Source organism: Saimiri boliviensis, chromosome 13 (genome assembly GCF_048565385.1).
Source record: "Saimiri boliviensis isolate mSaiBol1 chromosome 13, mSaiBol1.pri, whole genome shotgun sequence".
NCBI classification, from domain to species: domain Eukaryota; kingdom Metazoa; phylum Chordata; class Mammalia; order Primates; family Cebidae; genus Saimiri; species Saimiri boliviensis.
This window is the reverse complement of record NC_133461.1, coordinates 595,730-617,663: the sequence shown is the minus strand read 5'-3', so window position 1 is coordinate 617,663 and position 21,934 is coordinate 595,730. Positions and strand designations below refer to the sequence as shown.

The following is a 21,934-nucleotide window of genomic DNA, read 5'->3' as shown; positions in this document are numbered from 1 at the left end:
ACGCAGCCCTCACCCCACCCTACGGGCACTGGCAATGCCTGGAGACAGTTCTGATTGCACAGCATGGGGGGGGCCCATTGGCATCACGCAGGTGGCGCAGGCCCGCTGTTGGCACCCCAAGACACACTGGACGCCCATGTGGGGAAGCCCAGCCAGAGGCCCACATGTGGGTCTGAGGTGGAAGAGCCTGACCTGGTGTTACTGGGTCGGGTCACTGGCACTGAGTTGTCCCGGGCCCCAGTGCTATTCCCCATGGCGTCCCACAGCACGGGGCTCGGCCAGGCCTGACCACCACTGCCTGGATCCCAGTCTGCCCCATCAGGATCATTTGTGCCCCTGGCCACAGTAGCTGTCCCCTGAGGACACGGCACCTGAGCCACACCAGCCAGGGAGTTTTGCCAGAACTTTCTCTTCACTGGAGTCACTAAGATGGAGCCTGGAGCTGTCAGCCTCTGTCTCCCTGTGTGAGCACCTGCTGGGGGGGAGCCAGGACGCTGGGGGAGCCAGGATGGGGCTGCAGTGCCAGACACAGGGGGAGGGGCGTGCACCCCATGGCCTTATTTCAGCCCAGAATTCAGGCCATCTGAAGCCACAGGGGTCACCGTGACAAGCTGGGCGTGGGCGTGGAATTCCCATGAGGGCAAAGGCAGTTTGAAAAGCGTCATTTCCCGGCTAGTACACTCACTTCTGCCTGAATGTTCTCAGTAAAGGGGAAACTAGAAAAATGAAAACTAAAATCATCACTGTCTAATAACCCACCAGGCTAATGGCAAGTGTTTTTGCAAGGCCTATGACTTTGATCTGGTCTGAAGTTAGAAATACATCAACCAGAATTATTTTTCCTTCCTTCCTCTTTCTTGTTTAATGTGAGGAAGTCTGAAAATTGGGGTCTTTCTGTTTAACTTTATTCACTCAGTTGCTCTGTGGTCAGGAGCAGCACTTTAAATTCTCAGATTTTACAGAGTTGTGAAACAACCTGCTTGTAAAATGCCTCTGGGGCTTTCAGGCAGAGTCTTCCCTGGCAAATCAGCAGGTTTCACAGATTAAACACCAAAGGTCTGACGTGGGGGAACGGCTCCTCCCATCCCAGCAACTCTGGCTTCAGGGACAGAGGCCAGAGAGTGGACAGGGCACCTTTCCATGTTTTATGACTGTCAAAGTTACATAACTTGTTTGTAGAAAATATGGGAAGTACCAGGAAGCAGAAAGGGAGTCAGAATCCCTCAGACGCAGCGTGGAGACTGGTGTGACTTTGACTCCTGCTTTCTATGGTTCCTGCTTAGGTGTGAGGAGCACTGGTGTCCACGGGCCGCACTGAGCCTGAAGGCATCCAGCAACCCATTTCGGACAAGTGTGAAGCTTACGGGAAAGCCAGGCAGGTTCTCCAAGGTGGAGCCACAGGTGGGCAGGGATCACTGGTGACCAGCTGTCCTCAGCACAGGGTCAGCATGGGGCCATGCACGGGTTTCATCTGAGTGTCCTGAGCAGTGCCAGATGCCAGAGAGATTCTTCAGAAACCTCTCAAGTGGCCGCGTGAACCCCATACCACGCAGTTGAACCCCGAAAAAGGCCGAAGGCCATTCAGCCCCTGGTGCTGGACAGCGCCGCGGTGCCCAGTGTTTCAATGTGGCGGCTGTTAACCTTCTTGGACCGAAATTTTCCATCTCTCCTTTATTTCCTTAGGAGAGGGTTTTAGCACCCGATAGCTGGGACAGTTAGAAGATACTTACCTAATTTTATAGGAAAAGTGTCATTGTTTTAATTTGCATTCTTTAATTATAAGTGAGCTTGAACAGTTTTTTCAAATGTTCGATATTTACATTTTTTGTCACTTTTATTTTAGTCCTCTGTGAAAGAGCCTCCCAAATATTCCCGGAGCACAGGCTAAATTAAAACATCTCATCCTGACAAGGCGGCCCAGCCATGGGGGAGACATGGGGTCTGTGAAGGCGGCCCAGCCATGGGGGAGACATGGGGTCTGTGAAGCGCAAGGTTCCCCCGGGTGCTCCGGAGCTCAGATGCCAGGCCGCCATGCGGGAGCCCGGCCCAACCTGCGGCCTCCGGGGTCACTCGCGCCGCAGCCCCGGAGACAGCAGATGCTTGCGCGGAGCCCAGCGTAGGACGCACGGCCCAGGGATCTGCCCGCGGTGGACCCTCTGCAGGACACGTTTCCTCCGCGCGCTCCAGTCCAGCAGGTCCAGCTGCCCCCCACTCCCTACCCCCCGGCTTTTGTGGGTTTTCTGCGGAAGCGCCTTTTCCGTGGGTGGTTGGGACCGTGCACGTGGGACCCCGCACGTGGGACCCCGTGCCCCCCGCCCCCACTGCTCCACCGCAGGCCGCTGGACCCGGCCCTTCTCCAGGGTGGCGCTGGGAAGGGGCTCGCCTTCCTCCAAGGGAGTGAAAGTGGCTTCCACCCAGGAGATTCCCGAGTGCGAGAAAACGAGAAAACGTTCGGATCACATCCCGCCGGCAGCCCCGCCCCCCTTAGAAATATGGACGTCTTAAGAAATACGGCCAGTTTGCTCATGAAAGGTAAAATTAATGCGTTTCTTTGGAACACGGTTGCACTGTGACAGCTCAGGTCGCACCCAGGGCGCAGGTGGGTCTGCCCTGTGAGAGCGACCTCCACCCCCCGCGGTCCCGGTGCCTGCGCAGGGAACCGCCCCGCCCTTCCCGGCCACCCCAGGAGCAGGGGCTACCCGTTCCTTAGTCTTTGCTCCTCACGGGACTCCCCTGGCGACGGTTCTGGGGTCCCCATCGGATACTGTGTCTGCCCAGCTCAGGGTCTCTGGGTTCTGGGGACCAGAGCTCAGGTGGTTGCAGAAGGTGGCAGTGCAGCCACACAGGGCAGGTGCAGCCATTAGGCTTCTCCCACAGAAAGTGGGGCCTTTGCTCTGTGGGCCGCACAAACCCCAGCCTAGGCTTCGGGAGGGTGCCTGTATCCCACCCTGCACGCACTGAGGTGGGGAGAAAGAGCACGCACAGTATGCATACTCACACACACACACGTGCTCATTCACATATGCACACATGCACACGCACATGCACACAAATGCACACACGCACACATGCACACATGCAGTCACATGCACACATATGCACTCACGCACGCACACACTTGCATGCACTAACACACATGCACACCCATGCACTTGTACACACATGCATGCACTCATGCACACGCACACATGCACACATGTTCATTCACACATACACACATGCACACACGTAGGCACTCACACATGCACAGACACACACATGCACTCACACACGCACATGCGCACACACATGCACATATGTTCTCACACATGCACACTCACGTGCAAACATGCACACACATGTATGCATTCACACGCGTGCACACACATGCACACATGCTCTCACATGCACGCTCACATGCACACATTCACACACGTGCGCACACTCACACATGCACACATGCGTGCACACATGCACATGGATGCGCATGCATGCACATACGCACACCTGTACACGTTCACACACATGCAGTCGTGCATTCACACGCATGCACAGCATGCACGCACATGCGCACACACATGCATGCACACTTACAGGCACACACATGCACGCACAGACATTCCCATCTCGCAGGCCTCTACACATGGCTGCACACACAGGTGTAAGGCGGTGGCACGATGAAGGATCTGTAAAGCAAGGCGTCTCCCACTGAACCTCCATGTCCTCCTGGGACTGAAGCTCCGCGGCTCCGCTGCTCGCAGGGGTCCCGCATGCCCCCAGCCGCAGGGTCAGGAAGTGACCAGGCTGAGCGCAGCCCTGAGCGGCACAGGAGGCCCCTGAGAGGCCCCGGAGCCCGGCCTGTTCGGGTGCCCCAAAGGGAAAGCAGCCCATCATCAGGACGCGCCTTAGAACCACGGGCACACACAGCGCCGCGCACAAGAGGCAGAAGGAAGGACGGCGCTCGTGGGCTGGACGCCGGCAGGGACAGGAGCCTCCACAGGGACCCTGGCAGGAAATTCCCGGGCCACAACGGGAGCAGCTTCTCAGGCTTTTTGTGCAGGGCCCTCGTCTTGTCCTTGGTATTCTGGAAGCCACGACCAGACTCTAGTCCCATAAGAAGTCCAGAAATTCCTCAATGGCTCACATGTGCCTCCTGTGCCCCAGGGAGCCCAACTCCGTGGTGCCCTCTGGGAAGCTGCGGTTCTCACCATGGCCAGGTGCAAGGCCACAGTCTGAAGTGTGGTCAGACCAGGGGAGCTCCTGGGTTCACCCCAGGCCCCGGGACTAGTAATCCCCCTCCCCTAGCAGAGCACCACAAAAGCCCTGGTCGCTGGAACCGTCCAGCAGGAATGACACAGGAGCCATGGGGCCTTCGGGGGATTGATTCATTCAAGAGCGCCCATTGAAAGTGAATTTCTGCCTGAAACGCACTCGTCCTTACAGGCTGCGGCCTTGCTACTCATGGAGGGAGAAGCCGAGTATGTTTAGAAGATAAGCAATGTCCTCTGGAGAAGCTGGAGAGCGTGGAGTGTGGACACGGAAGCGGGAGACAGAGGGAGACGAGCTCAGACCTGCAGGGGCTGCTGCGCTGGCCCAGAGTGTCCAGGGTTTGGGGGTGGAGGAAGCAAGCCCGTCGTTTCCAGTTAGGGAGAAGCCACAGAGACCCTGAAACCTGGTCTCCACACACAGACCCGAAAGCAGTCCCATCGCAGGAGGCCGGGCCACCACTGCTGCGGGTGGCTGAGTCTCCTGCTTTCTGCCTCGCACGTTCTGCTGAGCCTCTCCTGTGCCGTCCTCACTGGCACTTGCAGGAAACACCTGTTCTCTCCATGCACCCGCTCCGATGCTGTGACGCGCTGAGGACGGTGGCTGCTTCCCAGGCCAGCACGCCTGCAGCTTGCTTCTCCACCTGAGAATGGCTCCTTGCTCTAACCGAGTTTGGGGGGAGAAGGGACGGCGTCCTTCCTTCCCTCCGTCTCTCTGTCTCTCCTCTCTTTTCCTCCCTGTCCCCACCCCGTCCCTCTCCCTCCCTCTCATTCTCTGTCTCTCTCGCACTGTCTCCCTCCATTCTCCCTCTCTCTGTCTCAGCACTGCCTCCCGCCTCTATGATCTGAGCACGTTTTCCATGGAGACTGAAGTGGGGAGGGGGTAGCTTGTGTTTTCGAAAGAATTTAAAGCACACTTTATGGGATGAGCTGACAGGGTCAGGCATTGTCTTTCCTGAGTTAACAGCACAGCAGCAATACCTCCAGGTCTTGGGCGTTATTATCATATCATTCCCTCATGTGGCTTTTAACACAGCTAATGACATAGGGTGTTGTCTTCTTCCACAGAGTTTTCCAGCCTCTCTGGGGCAGAGGCTGTGTCTGGTGCATGTTCATACCCTGCAGTGCCCGGCAGGCAGCACTGAGCAGGTGTTAACACCACATGTGAACAAATGTTTGTTGGACTGCAAAGGTAAGCTGCTCTATTCGCAAAAGAGAAACACTTCTGTTCAGAATGTCATGGGTGCCATGCAATTTGGGGAGAAAAGGAAGCCGCAGTCACCCACAGCATTTCACAGCACATGGTGCAGGGCTGGGCAGTGCAAATAACTTACATGGGTTTTTCATCAAATCCGAGGCCGTTTCCCGGAACCTACCGACAGCAGTGAAATGGAATGTTACATTCACAGCACAAAACTGACAGAGACGGAAAGGATGCCTGCATTCAACTGTGGTTTAAACGAACCGAGGAGAGGCTTGGAGGAAGCACTGGCTGCTCACTGCAGCACGAACGTTTCATAATCGCAAAGACACTATCGGGAAGTGTTATGTAAGCCGTCCATTAAGAACACTGATTATGAACGTTCACAAATACAAAAACCGCACGGCCTCAACCAATGCAGTTTGCTTTCAGGAAGAGAGAAGGAAGTGGTCACAGAAGGTGCAGGTCACTGCTTGGCTGTCCCTGGGCTAAGAGAGCTGAGCGCAGGAAACTCCTCCCTCGCCGATAGCTCAGTAAGAACGCAGCTGCTCACATTACAAAAGAATCTGACATGGAGAGCCAGTTCATCAGCGCTCACAGGCGTCAAGTTGACGTTTGAATCCACTTCCAACATTTTAATTCACACAAATTTCAGGAGCACATGTATTAGCTGAGTGGAAGGCGGTCGTATCCTCTGCACACACTTGGGTCCGAGATTGCAGAGCAGAATCGCCTCCCTCGCCAAGAATACGCCCGGCAGACGGGACTCGCGGAGTGAATGTGTCCATGTTTCAGTGGACAGCTTCCTATCAGAGCTCAAGTTAAGAAGAGAAAATAGAATAACAGGAAATGTACAGTTCGGGAATTTAGGGTTGAGATTAAAGTGATGAACAGAGGAGGAAGCCCGAGGTAGTCCCAGAGAGAGCCTGTGTTCCCGGTGAAGTGAAGTGTGTACTGTGAGAGCCGGCTGGCACCGAGAAGAGGTGCCGGGGTGGCACCGCCGGAGAGGGACGGCCCTGCGGGCACCTGGGGGATCTGCCAGGACACAGACGATGCTACAAACGCGCGTGAGAGCCATCAGGGACTGGAAACAAAGACGAGCATTCCGAGCAGCCCCAGTGGGCTGGCAGCCCCGCCACGAGCGGCCCCTTCCCTCAGCATGCAGAGAGGGAGGCGGCAGATGCCAGAAATGGGCCCCTGCCTCCCATGAGCAAGAAACAGCAAAGAAGGGAGAGAGCAGAGAGCCAGGCAGAGGCACAGGAGAATACACGTGTCCAAAAGCCGGGAGAACCTGGGGCAGGGTCCACGGAGCTCTTTCCACATGCAGAAGGCACGTCCCGCATCCCCTTGCACTGGAAGGGACCCGGCAGAGCTCGGCAGGGCTGAGAGACACAGGTACCCTGGGGGTGTGAAGCTGCTTTAACATGGATGTACAATGGCTGCACACTCTCAATAAACTAAAAGCCACTGAATTGTGCAGCTCAAACGGTGACTTGTATGGGGTCGGTTCTATCTCTGAAAAGCGGTGGGATACATCATCTTACTTTGAAAATCAGCCAAGAAATGAAACTTAGAGTAAATGTCTGGAAGAAAATGACTAATTTGGAAAATACTAGTAAAGAAAGTAGTTTGACATCTAAGTTTATGGCATTACCCGTTCGCTTCCTCATGACCACTTGGAGCGAATGCTTGCCCACACCAAGGGCCAAGGACAGATGTGAAGGGCCCCTGCCCCAGAGGCCAGTGTCGAAGACAGACAAGCCGTAGACACAGAAACTGGGTGCTCCTTTTCTTTTCTTCCTTCCTTTCTTTTTTTTTTTTTTTTTTTTTTGAGACAGGGTCTCTCTCTGTCACCCTGACTGGTGTGCCGGTGTGCAATGGTGTGATCTCGGCTCACTGTATCTTCCAAGTCCTGGGGCTTAAGCAATCCTCCTGTCTCAGCCTCCCAAGTAGTTAATATGACAGGGGTATGCCACCACTCTCAGCCAATTTTTCAATTTTTTTTTAGAGAGACAGGGTTTTGCTATGTTGCCTAGGTTGATCTTAAACTTCTGGCCTCAAACGATCCTCCTGCCTCAGCCTCCCAAAATGCTGGGATTACAAGAATGAGCCACTGTGCCCAGCCTATTTCCTTAAAGAAATAAAATTTCAATTACAGGTTGAAGCAACGTTCACACCAAGGATTTTCCACTAAGGATACATTGGTTGGGATTCAGCAACATCACAATAGTCAAGAGAGTGGGTCAAGACTTGTCTGTGAAGGTGTTGTGGCAAAGTGTTTTATGACAGTGAAAAACTGGAGAAAGCAACAGTGTCAATGTGTGAGACACTGGGCCGATTCACCAGCTCACGGGGAGCAGGAAATGCACATAGGGCCCGCCCGCACCTGAGAGACATGGACTGATGGGCTCATGCTGGACTCGCCCCCCAAATCAGTGAACATTAGCCCAACACTAAAAAAGGTTATTAAACAGAGCACATTATTTGTTGTCTTTTTTGTGATATTGGCAGAGTTACTAGTTCGGATGCCTGAGTCATTGTATTTTTATTTCTGAAAGGCATTTGGTTAAGTCTCCACCCACACCCTTCCAAACAAAATGGGAAATGAATCAGCAGGGAGGGCGTTAATAAACCGCCTAACAGAATTAAGATTCTGAAACATCTGGCTCATGAAAAAGTTTAACCTCATAAAAACTACTACGTAAATGTAATTTATAAAACCTAGAGTTTTAAAGAATCAAGTGACTGGGAATCATGGATCAGAGAAAAAACAAAAAAAACAAAACAAAACAAAAAACTGTGCAGACCTAGAGCTTTAGGTTGACTAAAAAGCCAATGCTGTCTGAAATGTGGCGTGGTCCCTGGAAAGGCTAGTGAACATTTTGGTTGGATCAGTAGAGGTGTAGAGTCTGCAAAAGGAAGGTGATGGGCTGGCTGCACTCTGCACAGTCACACACCTGTGTGAGTGGGATTATGTGTGTGTCCAGAGACTGGGTCAAGGTACAGGATGTGAAAGAGGCAGCCAGGGCTGAAGCAGGCTAAGATGAACAGACCAAGGTCAGAGGATGCCCAGCCCAAGAAACCCTTCAACCCCCAAGTCCATTCCACCAGCTGTGGGGCAACCCCTGTGCGACAGGCACAGACAGAGTGATCTGAGTGGTCTTGTTTACTTATTTCTAAGGAGTGCATTTAATGGGGGCTCTGTGATAAAGGGGTCCTGGCTGATTCTGCCTCCTGCAACGTCAAATGTCCACAGGGCCCGCAGAGCTATGTCCCCAGGGGCAGATCTGCTTAGCCTCAAAGTCCTCTGCTAAACACCAGCTGCCCCAAAAAAGGGCAACCGCTATACTGGAGGAAAGCCTCCTTTCCAAGGCCTGGTGCTCTGGCTGGAGCTGGAGAGGAATACTTTCTTCTTGAGGATGCAGATGAGGAGCGTCCACAGGTTCCATTGCACAGAAGCATCAGGAGTCCCCCAGCTGCCGTCTCCAGGGGATCTGCTCATGAGAAGTGCCTTGGAGCTGACTGGAAACCTGCAGCCCCGTCCTTCGAGTCTTGCACAGGGTTCCTCAGTGCTTCCACTGTACCCCAAAGTCTGCTTGGGAGTGGTCACAGCAGGCAGGAGGCAGCCTGTGCCTCTAGAATGAACCAGTGCGAGAGTGTTTGTGTAAGCGTGCACCTGTGGGTGTATGAGTGTCCATGTGTGCCTGAATGCGGTTACCAGTGTGTAAGCATGTGAGTGTGAATGAGTGGGGTTGAGTGTATGTGAGTCAGTGTGCACCTGTATGTGATTATAAGTGTGGCAGTGAGATGCATGGATTGCTGATGTGGGTGTGCATTTGTTGATTGTGGCAGTGTGTGTGAGTTGCATGATTGCCAATGTGAGCGTGCACCTGTGTGTGTGTCCATGTGTACCTAGATGAATGTGATTACGGGTGTATGCATGTGAGTGTGAATGAATGAGGTTGAGTGTGAATGTGAGAATCAGTGTGCACCTGTGTGTGAGTGTGGCAGTGAGTGTGAGCTGCATGATTGCCGATGTCCGTGTGCACCTGTGTGAATGTGAGCGTGCGTGGCCCTGCCAGGGTGTGCTCTGGTGGGCCTGGTGTGCAGAGTGGGGGCCCAGCCTGTGCGCCCCAAGAGCAGCCGGGTGGGCTCCACTCTCCCTGCAATTGGAAGTGGCCCCTGCTCCAAGCCCGGCCGGGGGTCCCCTCGCCCTGGGGACCCGCAGATGACGCGAGGGGGCGCCGCGCCACCGAAGGCCGGCCGTGGGCGGTGCACGGGGCGGTGCCGGAGTCCGGGATCCCGGGTCCACAGAAGCCGCGCTCCGCCCGGGGGATGCCGCCGGCCGGGTGAGAGGAGTCGGCAGCTCGCGGAGTCTGGACCGCAGGTAAAGTTGCGCGCGCCGTGGGGCCGGGGTGGGGGGTCCGCAGGGGGAGCCGGGGCAGAAGCGGGCGCTGGGGCTCAGGCTCCTGTCGGATGGTGCCGCGCGCGGTTTCCTCTCGGGTTGAGCGTCGCGCGGGGGGGCCGGAGGCTCCGAGGGGGACCTTGGAACCCCCTTTTCGGGCCAAGGGGGCTGGGGAGGCTCCGGGGTGGGGCGGGGCTGGTGCCGCCCCCACGCGCTCAGCGCCCGGGGTCCGGGACTGGGGCTGGCGCCCGGCCGGAGGCGCTGGCGGGTCTAGCCGCGCAGCGCGCGTGGATGGAGGTCTCGCGGCCGCGCCCCGCTGCGCGTTGCCCCGTCTGTCCGTGCTGGTCCCGCGGGAGCCCGGGTGAGCGGAAGGCGAGGGAGGGCGAGCGGCGTCCGCGCCCTGCGAGGGGGAATCAGGAGAACCGGGCTCGGTTGGGGGCGCGCCGGCTGGCGCAGAGAGCGAGCGGGAGGTGGGCGAAGGCTCAGCGCGCTCGTGCCCTTCCCGGGCCCCTTTCTGCCCGGAGATGAGCCCCCCGCTCCCACTCGCACCCCGCCAGGCGCGCGCACACGCGGGTCCGAACGCGGCCGCGCTCCCACCTCTGCCTTTTCCGACCGGCCGGGGCGCGGCCCGAACTGAGGGAGAGAAGACCCCGCTCCCGCAGCCGCAAACTCGGGGACCCTGCGCGCGGCTCCTCCCGCCAGCCTTGCCCGCCGAGCGCAGCCGGTGTCCGGACGGTGGCCCCTGGGGACGAGTGCTGTCCGCGCTTCAGGGCTCCCGTGTTCGGGTGGACAGAGGGGGCGTCCAGCAGGTGAATTGGGCGCCCGGCGCCCCGAACGTTCCCCCAGACCCGGGAGTCCCTGAGACCCTGGGGCGTCCTTGCGTTCTTTGTGTTCCTGGGATTTCGGGGTGGCAGGTGGAGCCCCCGCCCACGTGCCTGGCTCCCGGGGTCTCCCTACACAGCAGGGGCCGTGGGGACCCCTCTGTCACCTCCTCCGAAGGGGCGGGGAGCAATTCCACCTGCCTGGAGCATTCCCGGAAGTCCTTTCCCCGCGGGAGCCTCCTGGGTCCCCCTTCCCGGCTGCGGAGAGAGACCTCTGCCTTCCGCGTGTGCTCAAGGCGAGTGTGAGCGCCGGGCATATGGTAAATAACGGATTTTGACCCAGCTGGGAGATCTGGGAGTGATTAAGTGCAGACCTGTTCCACCCTCAGCCCTGCCCGGGCAGCTGGGCGACCCCGCGGGCCACACGCCCGGGCGGCGCCGACTGGGCCCTGGGCGGTTTTCATTCCGCTGAGAGCCCGGCGGGCTTCCCGGGACCCCAGGCGGATCAGCAGAAGAAGGGGCCCTTCTGGCCCATCCCCGTTCTCTGGGGTGAGCAGGGCACGCGGCTGGCCTCTGAAGGTTCTCCTCCTTAGCGATTCCCAGGCAGTCGGGGGGACGGGACTGCCAGGCTCTCTCAGTCGGTAATTTGGGGGACATAGTGGCACGTTCTAGGGATGGGGTCCCCTTGGCCGTCCCATGCCGAGAAGGGCCGTGTCTGCGTCTCCCCCTGGAGAGATGCGACGGAAACAACTTCCAGGTCTTTCCAAGGCCAGTGCCAATGGTTATATTTCGCTTTGCAAAAGTGTGTTTTAAATCTTGAGATTTCGATAATGTAAGGGAAAATTGGGTGTTTTTGTAGACATGAGAAGAAAAGGAGGGAAGTGAGTTCTCGGCTGCCACGGGCGGAAGGCTGCTCAGCTTTCCCTGCTCAGCGCCTGGCTGAGCCCTGCCTGTGCCAGGCGCCCGGAAAGCATGTGGGGTGCGATGGCCGAGCTGCGATCCGGTCTCTGCCCAGCGGGCTGCTGGGGCCAGTCACAGGTGCATGCGCCGCCGCGCACGGGTCCTGCTGCTAGGAACATGCTGGTCAGAATGGTAGCGTCGTGGGTTTGCCCTGGTGAAAAGCAGGTGCCTGGGTTCTGAGGGTCTCGGGAGGATCAGGCACCCAGCGGCTTTGTTGTTCTTTTGTCTGATGGTTCAGGCGCTTTTCCGGGTGAAGTGGGTCTCAGGCAGGCCCCCGAGGGCAGCGAGCAGAGCAGAGGGCTGCTTGCCGTGGGAGGCGCTGCTGCAGCCCTGGCGGGTGTGGGGGCGGGAGTGAAGGGAGCAGATGGGGCTGTGCCGACAGGCATGAGCTCTGGGGGCCGGGAGGGGAGGCAGGCCTGCAGGGCGAGCCCGGCAGGGCGTCCGGGGACAGCCACCTGTGCCTGGGTACTGCGCACCAGTCCAGTGGCAGGTGATTTCGTGTGGAATGGGGACATCTTAGGGCTAATGTTTGGCCCAGGGTGTTCCTGGTGGTGAGGAAAGGAGCCGTGCGGCCGGTGAGGTCGCCGAGACAGGAAGGCGGGCTGCCATCAGGTAGCCCTGCCTGTGGGGAGGAGCCCAGCAAGGGCAGACGTGGACCAAGGGTGTTTAGGACCCCCTTCCTCACGGGAGGCCCTGTGGCTGCAGCCTTGGGAGGCAGGATCTCAGCCTCCTGGACCGGCTGAATCAGAGCCTGCCTCTGCCCTTCCCGTGTGGGAGGCACGTGGGGTCCTTGCTGGTGTCGGGGAAACAGAGCCTGGCCCCTTCGCAGCCGCGCTTTTCTGCAGGAGCCTCAGCAGCTTCTTCCCCGGGCGGGCGGCGCTCAGCAGACGGGAGGTGGGCTGGTGCCTGTACTTGCAGTGGGCCTGGCGTCTCCGGTGGGCACTCGCAGGCTGGTTTGTAGGGACACTGGGGAACCACGGCTAGGAGCACCCGAAGCAAATTTCAAGTCAAAATGGGTCCCTAGAGGGGACCAGGAGTTCACCCAGACTCGTGGAATTGCTTATAGGAATCTTATCAGCAGCCGGTTCAGCCTCTTCATGTGACCGGAGACCACGCCAGGCAGCCGCCGTCTGTCTGGCCGCGAGGAGCTCCGTGCTGTTGAGGCTCTGTGAACTAACAGGCGGCCTCCCTCTGCAGACAGCTGTGCGGACATCCTGGGTGCCCGAGAGACGCTGGGCGGGGCTTTAACTGCTGGTCTCTGGTTCCCCCACGTCAGATGACAGCGTTGGACTGAATGATGCCCTGATCTGTGTCACAATCAGCAATAGACATTCCTTCAAAAAGAAAGCATGCACTATTTCAGTTTGATTGTGTGTAGAAATGTAATGTAAAAATGGTGCAGAAGACTTTATGTTGCCTTAGTCAATTAAGGGAGCTGAGACTGTGAGAGTTGCCAGAGTGAAAGGGCCCTGGACCCTGTGAAGGCCTCCCCAGCCCGTGTCCTCCTCCCCCAAGCGGACCCTGGCGTCTCCTGGTCCAGCAGGTCCTCCGAACCCGCAGGGTTCCCTCAGCCAGGGCCTGCGCAGCGTCCACACCTGCTCTGCACCGCCCACCCTCCACCCAGGCCCCGGGAAGGAGGGACGCACACGCTGGGCCTGGGAGCCCTCCGAGGCGGTTCCCAGAGCTTAATGGCCTTCTGGATATTTTTAACATTCTCAGATAGTTAAGCGATGGAGTTGAAATCTTGGATTAGATGTCAGTAGTGAGCACATGAAATCAAAGTCTAGAATTATGGGACCCAGAGGAGCTTCTGAAACCTTCAGGCTTATCGGACGTGGCAGCCGTTTTTACTAAATCCCAGCTCGAAGAGACAAGTGTATTCTTGTGTAGGGTTGGCGCAGTGGCCAAAGCCGTGTGGCCCTAGCCGTTCCGGGCTCGGCTCCCAGGCGCAGGGCACAGAGGGCTCCTGCCCCTGGCGGGTGCTCTCACCGTGTCTCCACCCTCACATGGAGGGGTTCATTGCCCACGTTTCCCTCACATTCATTGCCTGGTTAATGGGAAGCCACGTAGCCGGGGGTTCCATGGGGTGGGTCAGGGTGGGCCTGGAATTGATCTTAGCACATATCCTCTGTGACTGTCATCTTCGAGAAGTTTTGGAAATAATGGTTTGTGGATGTGACTTGCGTTTTTGTGGTGAGGTGGAACATACAGAAAACACGACGTTTCCGCCACTGTGCAGTGTTTTGTGTGGTCCTGGTCACAGGATAAAACGTTTTTCTCACATGGGTTTAAAAATCACGGAAAGACCTGGCCTAACTGCAGACAGCCGAAGGCTGTTTTCTACTTTTCTCTGAGGTTTAGAAATGTTCAAAAAGCACCTAGGAGACCAGGTGGGTGTGGCTCGTGGAGCGGTGTCTGGAGACCCTGGAGCAGCTGCGGTGAAGGTTGGTCCTTCCAGTTGTGCCTGGAGAGCCTGGCTGGCCACCTGTCCCGGCTCGGCCCCTGGAGGGTCGGCACTAGTCGGGTAGGCCTGGCTGTGCCTTCTTCATCCAGGGCTGAGCAGGCACCTGGCTGGCTCCCCTGTGTCCCTTCTCCGGCTCAGGTTCACACCCCAGGGACACCCCTCCCCGGCAGTGACCCCTGTGTGCACACCCTGAGCCAGCCCCCACCGGGCAGCCAGCAGGTTCTAAGCTACAGGTGCCCGCTGTGCATCTGCTACAGCCAGGAGGAGGGCTCCCGGCCTTTTTTTTCCTGTTCTTTTGGAAAGGATGTCTTTGTGTGCAGCAGATTAACAGGAAAAAAAAAACGATATGACATTTTTTATAACTGTGTATTGTATTTAACATCATTGCCGTTGATGCAATGGAGTGAAAATGCTTTGGTGAAATAAAATGCATTAATAGTTAACACTTGACCAGGTGCGGTGGCTCACGCCTGTAATCCCAGCAGTTTGGGAGGCCAGGGCGGGCGGATCACCTCTGGTCAGAAGTTCGAGACCAGTCTGGCCAACATGGTGAAACCCAGTCTCTACTAAAAACATGAAAATTAGAGGGCGTGGTGGTGGGCACCTGTAATTCCAGCTACTCGGAGGCTGAGACAGGAGAATCACTTGAACCTGGGAGGCGGAGGTTGCCGTGGCCTAGATTGTGCCACCGCACTCAGCCTGGGTGACAGAACGAGACTCCGTCTCAAAAAATAAAGGCTTATGAGGTTGCCTGATCACCTCTGCAGGCGCAGGGCAGCTCCTCAGCCTTGGCCTCCATCTCTTCTCAGACGTTCACAGCCTCTTCAAGATGACAGTTTCTGACTGTGAACAAATTTCTCTGATTTAGTTTTCCCTTGTTTTCTGCCAAAAGAAAAGACATCTTTCGGAAGAGGGAAAATAGGAAATCTATATCATTGGTTTTTTAATGCTTGCCAAGTTAGAAACGGAAGCATTCTCGGGGGAAGAGAACTGGGGCTAGGAATAGGTGTGCATGGGGCTGGGGCCTGGCCAGGGGGCCTGGACTCCGGGGCTCCGCCTGCATGCCAGCCGGGATCCTCACGGCCTGTGGTCTGAGGCTTCTGTGGGGTTGACGGACGAGCGGAGCCGTTCTGTCCCATCCTGCCCCGGCGGGGAGCCTGCCCCCCTGTCCGGGAGCCCTCACAGCTCAGCCGGGGTCCCCCTGCATTTCCCAGCCGCAGGCCCCAGTCCCGAGTTTCTTCTCGCTGCGGTGGCCCGGTCCTGCTGAGCCTTCTGCATTGGTTTCTCCAGGGTTGGTGCCGGTGGGTCAGAATCTTAGGCCTGGCCTGGCCGTGCCGCTACTGTGTTTCCTTCAGGGAGCTCCACCCTGCAGCAGGCCCATCCTTTGCTGGTGGCAAGTCATTCCTCAGCACCGGGACCTTATTCTTTGAAAAGCACTGCCTGGCACCGAAGGCCTCCAGCGAGGGGAATGTGATAATGGGGTGGCCAGAGCCCCCACCACCCCAGGGTCTGTGCCATTCTCTGCACCAAGGTCACATGGAAAGGCGCTGCCTAAGCCGGCTGCCTTCACTGCAGGCCTGCGTGACCTCTGTTTCCCAAATCCCACAAGAAGAGGGCATATGAGAGCGTGTTCTTCTTGCCCAGGCCAGAAGGCACCAACCACAGCTGCTGGACCCTGGCCTTGCTTCCGGACTCTGCCCACCAGCACCCACCGGTTACTGCACGGGGCATGCACAGGGTGTCACAGGGCGCGCTGAGCTCCTGCCGGGCTGGTGCTGCACCAGGCTCCAGCGGGGACTTGGCATCCCGGCCGCACTCTTGGGGCTCCCGGCTGGAGGCAGTTCATCCTTCCCCTGACAGGCTGTGGCTGTGGGGGGCGCTCCCGTGGGTGCTCAGGTGCACCCGTGGCCAGTCCTGAGCCAAGGTGCAGAAACGCACCCCCCACCCCCCAGAGCTGCTGGCACACCGCTGCTTCCCAGAGTCTGGGCAGTTCGGTCAAGTCTGGGCTGATGCGCTTTGATGTGAGCCGCGTTTGCCACCCTCTGAAGAAATCACTTCACACCAAAGGGAATGTGGCATCAAAAGAGGCCAACAATGGGCCCCACAGGAACAAGGGGAGGCCTCTGCCAGGTTTCCAGGTACAACAAATGCAATTTAAAATGCCTTTTATTGCTTTTCCTTGCATTCTAAAAGCAGTACACTTTTAACACAGAAGCCTTAGAAATGTAAATTAAAGGGCCGGGCGCGGTGGCTCAAGCCTGTAATCCCAGCACTTTGGGAGGCCGAGGCGGGTGGATCACAAGGTCAAGAGATCAAGACCATCCTGATCAACATGGTGAAACCCCGTCTCTACTAAAAATACAAAACATTAGCTGGGCGTGGTGGCGCGTGCCTGTAATCCCAGTTACTCAGGAGGCTGAGGCAGGAGAATTGCCTGAACCCAGGAGGCGGAGGTTGCGGTGAGCCGAGATCGCGCCATTGCACTCCAGCCTGGGTAACAAGAGCGAAACTCCGTCTCAAAAAAAAAAAAAAAAAAAAAAAAAAGAAATGTAAATTAAAAAGAAGTATACAACACTTTTAAAAAATCTTGTGTAAGATTGCCACCTTCCAGAGGTAATAGCTACTAATACGTTAGGATAATGTTGATGTTTATTCACAGAATGACCATGCACAGGCACACGCACACACGTGCACACACACGCACACACGGAGGAACACTCTGATGCAGGTTTGGGGCTGTTTGATGCCGTGTCGTGTCAGAAGCACCCTTGTGTTTGGATTCACAGCGTCCTCCTGTTATTGGCCATGTAGGTTGTTTCCAGTCTGTCGATGTTCCAAATGGCACCATCACGGACATATTTGTAGATAAATCTTTGAAGAAGCTTTGCATAGAGTCAAAAGCCGGCAGCACGACGGCTGTTATACCTGATGGCGGCTCGTCTCTCAGGAAAGCTGTGCCACACGCAGCCTTCCCATGCGCCACCTCCCCGCACTGTTTCAGCACTTTAACCTCTCCGGAATTTTCCAAGTAAGTGGCTTTTTGCTGTGAAAGGGATACACAGTCATTAGGAAGCACGCCTGCGGCAGGAGGGTTGAAAGGAGGGCCTGGTCGTGCCGCGAATCTGCGGAGCTTTCTCCAGACCTGGGCCTGGTGAGCCGCACTCGGGCGGAGGCTGCAGGTCGAGTTTCTAGAATCGCTGCGCTCGATGCCGGCTGGCTGAGGTCGAACGCTTTTCTCCATCCCGTTTTCCCTTCTTCTATCGTCTGTTTCTCAGTGGGATCTTGGTGGCGTCCTGTCCCTGTTTGTCACAGCTCTGGCGTTTGCTTCTTCCAGGTCTTCACTGTGGTCCCTGCCGGCCACATCCACCACGTGTGGTTGCAAGGCCGAAGGAAGTTAAATTAGCAGACATTTCTGAGTTGGGTGTGAGCTGGATTCTGTGCTGAGTTAGAGCTAGAAGAATGTCTCCACTCGCTAAAATCTAGAGTCCAGTTGGGGAGGAGGAAATATACAGATGCACACCCACACACCCACACGCACACGCATGCACACACGTGTACTGACATGCTCACACGCACACATGCACAATACATGTGCACACATACATGCATGCACGAGCACACACGCAGACACACCCACACACATGCACGTGCATACATGCACACACATGCATTCACGAGCACACACAAAATACATGGGCACACCCACACATGCACACACGCAGATGCACACACATGTGCACTCACGCACACACATACATGCACTCATGCACACATGCACACAGGCAGACACACCCACACGCACACACACATGCACACACATGCACTCATGCGCCTAGGGGACAGGGCAGAGCCAGGAAAACACGGAAGTGGTGGGAGACTAGAGTGAAGGCCCCAGGGAGTAGCTGGGGATGGACCCAGCCAGGTCCGAGCTTAGTCTGTTCACACAGCTTCTGGACGTTAGTGTGACAGAGGAAGGAGGCGCCTGACATGTGAACCCACACAGGTGGCGGGAGCCCGTCTCTAGGACAGGTTTCTGCCTGGGGTCTTCCTCTCCCTGCCATGGTGCAGGACAGCAGGTCTCAGTCACGCCCAGTGGGACTCGAGGTTCCTTTTTCCAAGGGGCTGAGAGCCGGGCATCCTGCCCACGAAGCTCACACGGAAGCCGCTGTGTGGTCTCAAGCAGGGCCACGGTGTCGGGGTCGGGGCTTGGGACGATCCTCAAGCCCCCGAGTGTTCCTGGTGGATGGTCTCACGGGTGTTTCTTCAGCCACGCTCTGCATGGCCTGGGCATGGGCTCAATCATTGCTGGAGCCCCTGAGTGGTGGAAATTGTTCTAGGAGCCTTCAAATGCTTCCCTTAACTCCAGCCAGGCCTCGAGAAGAAAGCGTTTCAGAACCAGAGGTTGTCTTTTATCTCTCAGATGATGGTTTTCAGAAAAATATTGGTAAAATTAATACTTGCTAAGAGGAAGCGTCTGAATGGATTCTCTAACCCTTCCTTGAGGTGTTTTGACTTACTGATGAATGGGTCTCTTTCTCTCCTTTTTAATACATGAAACTTCCCTTTTTAGACTGTAATGGTGACTCTTTTTAAAATAAAACTAGAACTAGGGGCTTCAGACCCTCCAGGCAAAATTAATCAAGAAGAAAATAACATTATTTCCTTTCAGTTCAAGGGCAGTTCTCAAAAGTCTGCCTTGACTTAAGGCTAGAAAGAGAAAAGGAGTCAATGGAAGGTTTTCAGAACTTTTCTGTCCGCCCTTACTCATGGATCTGGGGTCTCTGTAGGGTCTCAGATTTCCACAGCAGCAAATTTCTTCATATTTCTTCATGCATAAATGTTAGAAATAGCCTGAAGCCTTGGGCTGCAGAGAGACCTCTGCCAAGGGGGAAGCTCTCGCCAGGAAGGGTCAGCGCCCACCTCAGCCTGCCTGCGTCTATCTGCACCTTGGGGCCACACATGAAGATGGACTGGGTTTCTGAGTGGGTGAGTCAGGGGTACCAGAATCTCATGTCCTCTGATGCTTTTGCATGAAAGTGAGGACCCCCAGTAGAGAGGAGCCGCCTGAGCCGGTAGGTGTTGGGTGCCATGAGCACACCTCACCCTCCTCACATGGCTGGCCTCTCTGCACCTGCCCAGGACACTGAAGAGGAGCCTTTCTGCTCCACTCAAACGCCAGAGCGCCCAGAGTCCTCACAGGAGAAGTGAGTGCTCAGTGACCACCTCAGCGGCACAGACTGCTCTGACACATCCCCCACCGAGAGTTCTAGAACCCTTCTGCACTGGCGCGTTCACTCTATTTTACAGACGAGAAACTGGTATTACCTTGTGAGGAGCTCAAGACCACACACCTCCTGCGTCTGCGGCCTGGCTCACAAATTCCACAAATTCTCCCTTCTCAGCGATCTTGCCTCCGGGACAGCCCTCCCTCCCGTCTTTCCTTCTGCCCAGCAAGTGCTCAAGAAGCAAGTGCAGCTGTGAAGCCCCCTCCTTGGCCACGGCCCCAGAGTGTGGCTCTGAGAAGCTGCTGGGGCCTCGCTGACGGGCACGCCACTCGCTGACGGGCACTCCACGTCACGGGCACCCAGTGCACCTGTCGCTTGTGCAGCCTTCCATTCTAAGCCTTGCTCCCAAAAAGGTGGGCGTCCATGTGCCCTCAAGACGTTCTTTCAGATGGTGCAGCCCAGGCAATCTGCTGAGACTAAGAGGTGCAGTCACCTCATCCAGAAAACACAAGACTGTGACCAGATGCCCACGGCTGCCCTCTGCATCTCCTTCATTGTCGCCTATCCTGAGGCTCCAGCTTTCCGGGCTCTTGGGGTGTGGGGCTGGTGGGCGGTGTACTGTGCCCATCGGTACCCAGCTGTGGGTTCTGGTCTCAGCACCGTCCACCAAGCCAGCCTCGCAGAGCCTCCCACCCGTCGCACTCAGCCTGGGTGCAAGGGCTGGTGAGGATGAAAACCCGAGGGAACGTCCGTCAGAACCAGTGCCAGCACCCAACTGGGCTTCTCATGTGCAAAGGCAGAATCTGATTTAACAGAGGTGGGGAGGACTTGGAAATCGACTAAAGGAAAAAAAACGAGGTGAAAGGCACAAAAAGAGAAACTTGAAAAGGAAGCCTTGGAAAAGAAAGAAAAGAGGGTGGACAAAGCGGACCTGATGATTCAGGAGAATTTCTGATGAGTGGGGAGTGTGGGAAGCATCGGCTGGGTCCTGGAGGGGATTGCTGCGGGAGCCTCTCACAGAACGGGAGCTCTGCAGGGCAGGCAAACTCCACTTCAGTCCCATCTCATGTCAAATACTAAGGTGGGGTCCTGGTGAGTAAACGCAGTAAATGTAGAAATCAAAACTTAAAAAACAAGCTAGCCAGGTGCAATGGCTCATGCCTATAATCCCAGCACTTTGGGAGGCTAAGGTGGAAAGATCACCTCAGAAGTTTGAGACCAGCTTGGGCAGCACAGCAAGACACTGTCTCTAAACAAACAAACAAACAAACAAACAAACAAACAAAAATTAGCCAGGCGTGCAGGCACATGCCTGTCGTTGCAGCTACTTGGGATGCTCAGGTGGGAGGATCAGTTGAGCTCAGGAGTTTGAAGCTGCAGTGAGCTATGATCACAACATCACACTCTAACCCAGGTGACAGAGTGAGACCCTGTATAAAAAACAAAACAAAACAAAAACCTAGAAGTAAATATATACACAATCTCTGGATGAGGAGGACTATCTAATCTTAGAAGGCTCTTCTCAAAAACAAAACTTCTCATCAGTCAGGCTCTTCTCAAAAAAAAAAAAAAAAAAAAAAAAACCAAAAAAAACAAGACTTAGAGTCAAACAATACTCAAAAATCAGTTGTGGTGTTGTATACTAGCAATGAAAAATCTGAAAAGGAAATTAGGAAGACAATTTACTATAGCATCAAAAAGGATAAAATACCTAGGAAGAAATTTCTAAGTATTTTCTACCTAAGAATTCCATCCAGCATCAACTCCCCTTCACTGTTCAATGTTTTAAAAACTGTTGTTATATGTTTCAGTTACATAATTTAATTTTTTTCTTTTTTATATCTTTCTTTGCTAAGATTTTCTATTCTTTACTTTGTTTCAGGAAAACCCATAATTGATTGGTGAAGCATTTTAAACCCATCTTTGATTGGTGAAGCCTACTTTAAAATATTAGTCATATAAAGCAGTATCTGATTGATCTTGATGTTGGTATCTGTTCATTCTCTTTTTTCATTTATATTTTCGTTTTCTTGGTTCTTGGTGATTTTTGTTTTATTGTATCATGGACATTTTGATGTTTATTCTCTTGTATGTGGAATCCAGTTGTCCCAGCACCATCTGTTGAAGAGATTATTCTTTCTCCATTGAATGGTCCTAGCACTCTCATCAAAGGTCAGTTGATCACAGGTGTATAGGTTTATTTCTAGAATCTCAATTGTATTCCATCGATCAATATGTCTCTCCTTATATGCCAATACCACACTATTTTGCTTACTGTAGCTTTGTAGTAAGTTTTAACAAATAGTGTGAGAACTCCAACTTTGTTCTTTTTTAAGATTTTTTTCACTTATTTTGGTCCCTTGCAATTCCTTATGAATTTTAGGATCAGCTTGTCCATTTCTGCAAAAAATCAGCTAGGATTTTGATAGGAATTGTAGTGAATCTATAGATCAGTTTGGAAGTGTTGCCATCTTAACCATGTTAAGTCTTCTGATCCATGAACATGGGATGTCTTTCCATTTCTTTAGGTCTTTAATTTCTTTCAGCAATGTTTTATAGTTCTCAGTATACAAGTCTTAACACCTCTTTGGCTAAATTTCTTCCTAGATGTTTT

General features: G+C 54.9%; 1 protein-coding gene across 1 annotated transcript in view; it reads left to right on the top strand.

Moving 5' to 3' along the window:
• Window positions 1-9,750: 9,750 nt before the first annotated feature.
• Window positions 9,751-21,934, top strand: part of KCNG2 (potassium voltage-gated channel modifier subfamily G member 2) — an 82,639-nt gene continuing 70,455 nt past the window's right edge. Inside the window, exon 1 of the mRNA XM_010336854.3 lies at window positions 9,751-9,832. The gene's annotated coding sequence lies outside the window, so the exon portion shown is untranslated. The remainder of the gene's footprint in view (window positions 9,833-21,934) is intronic.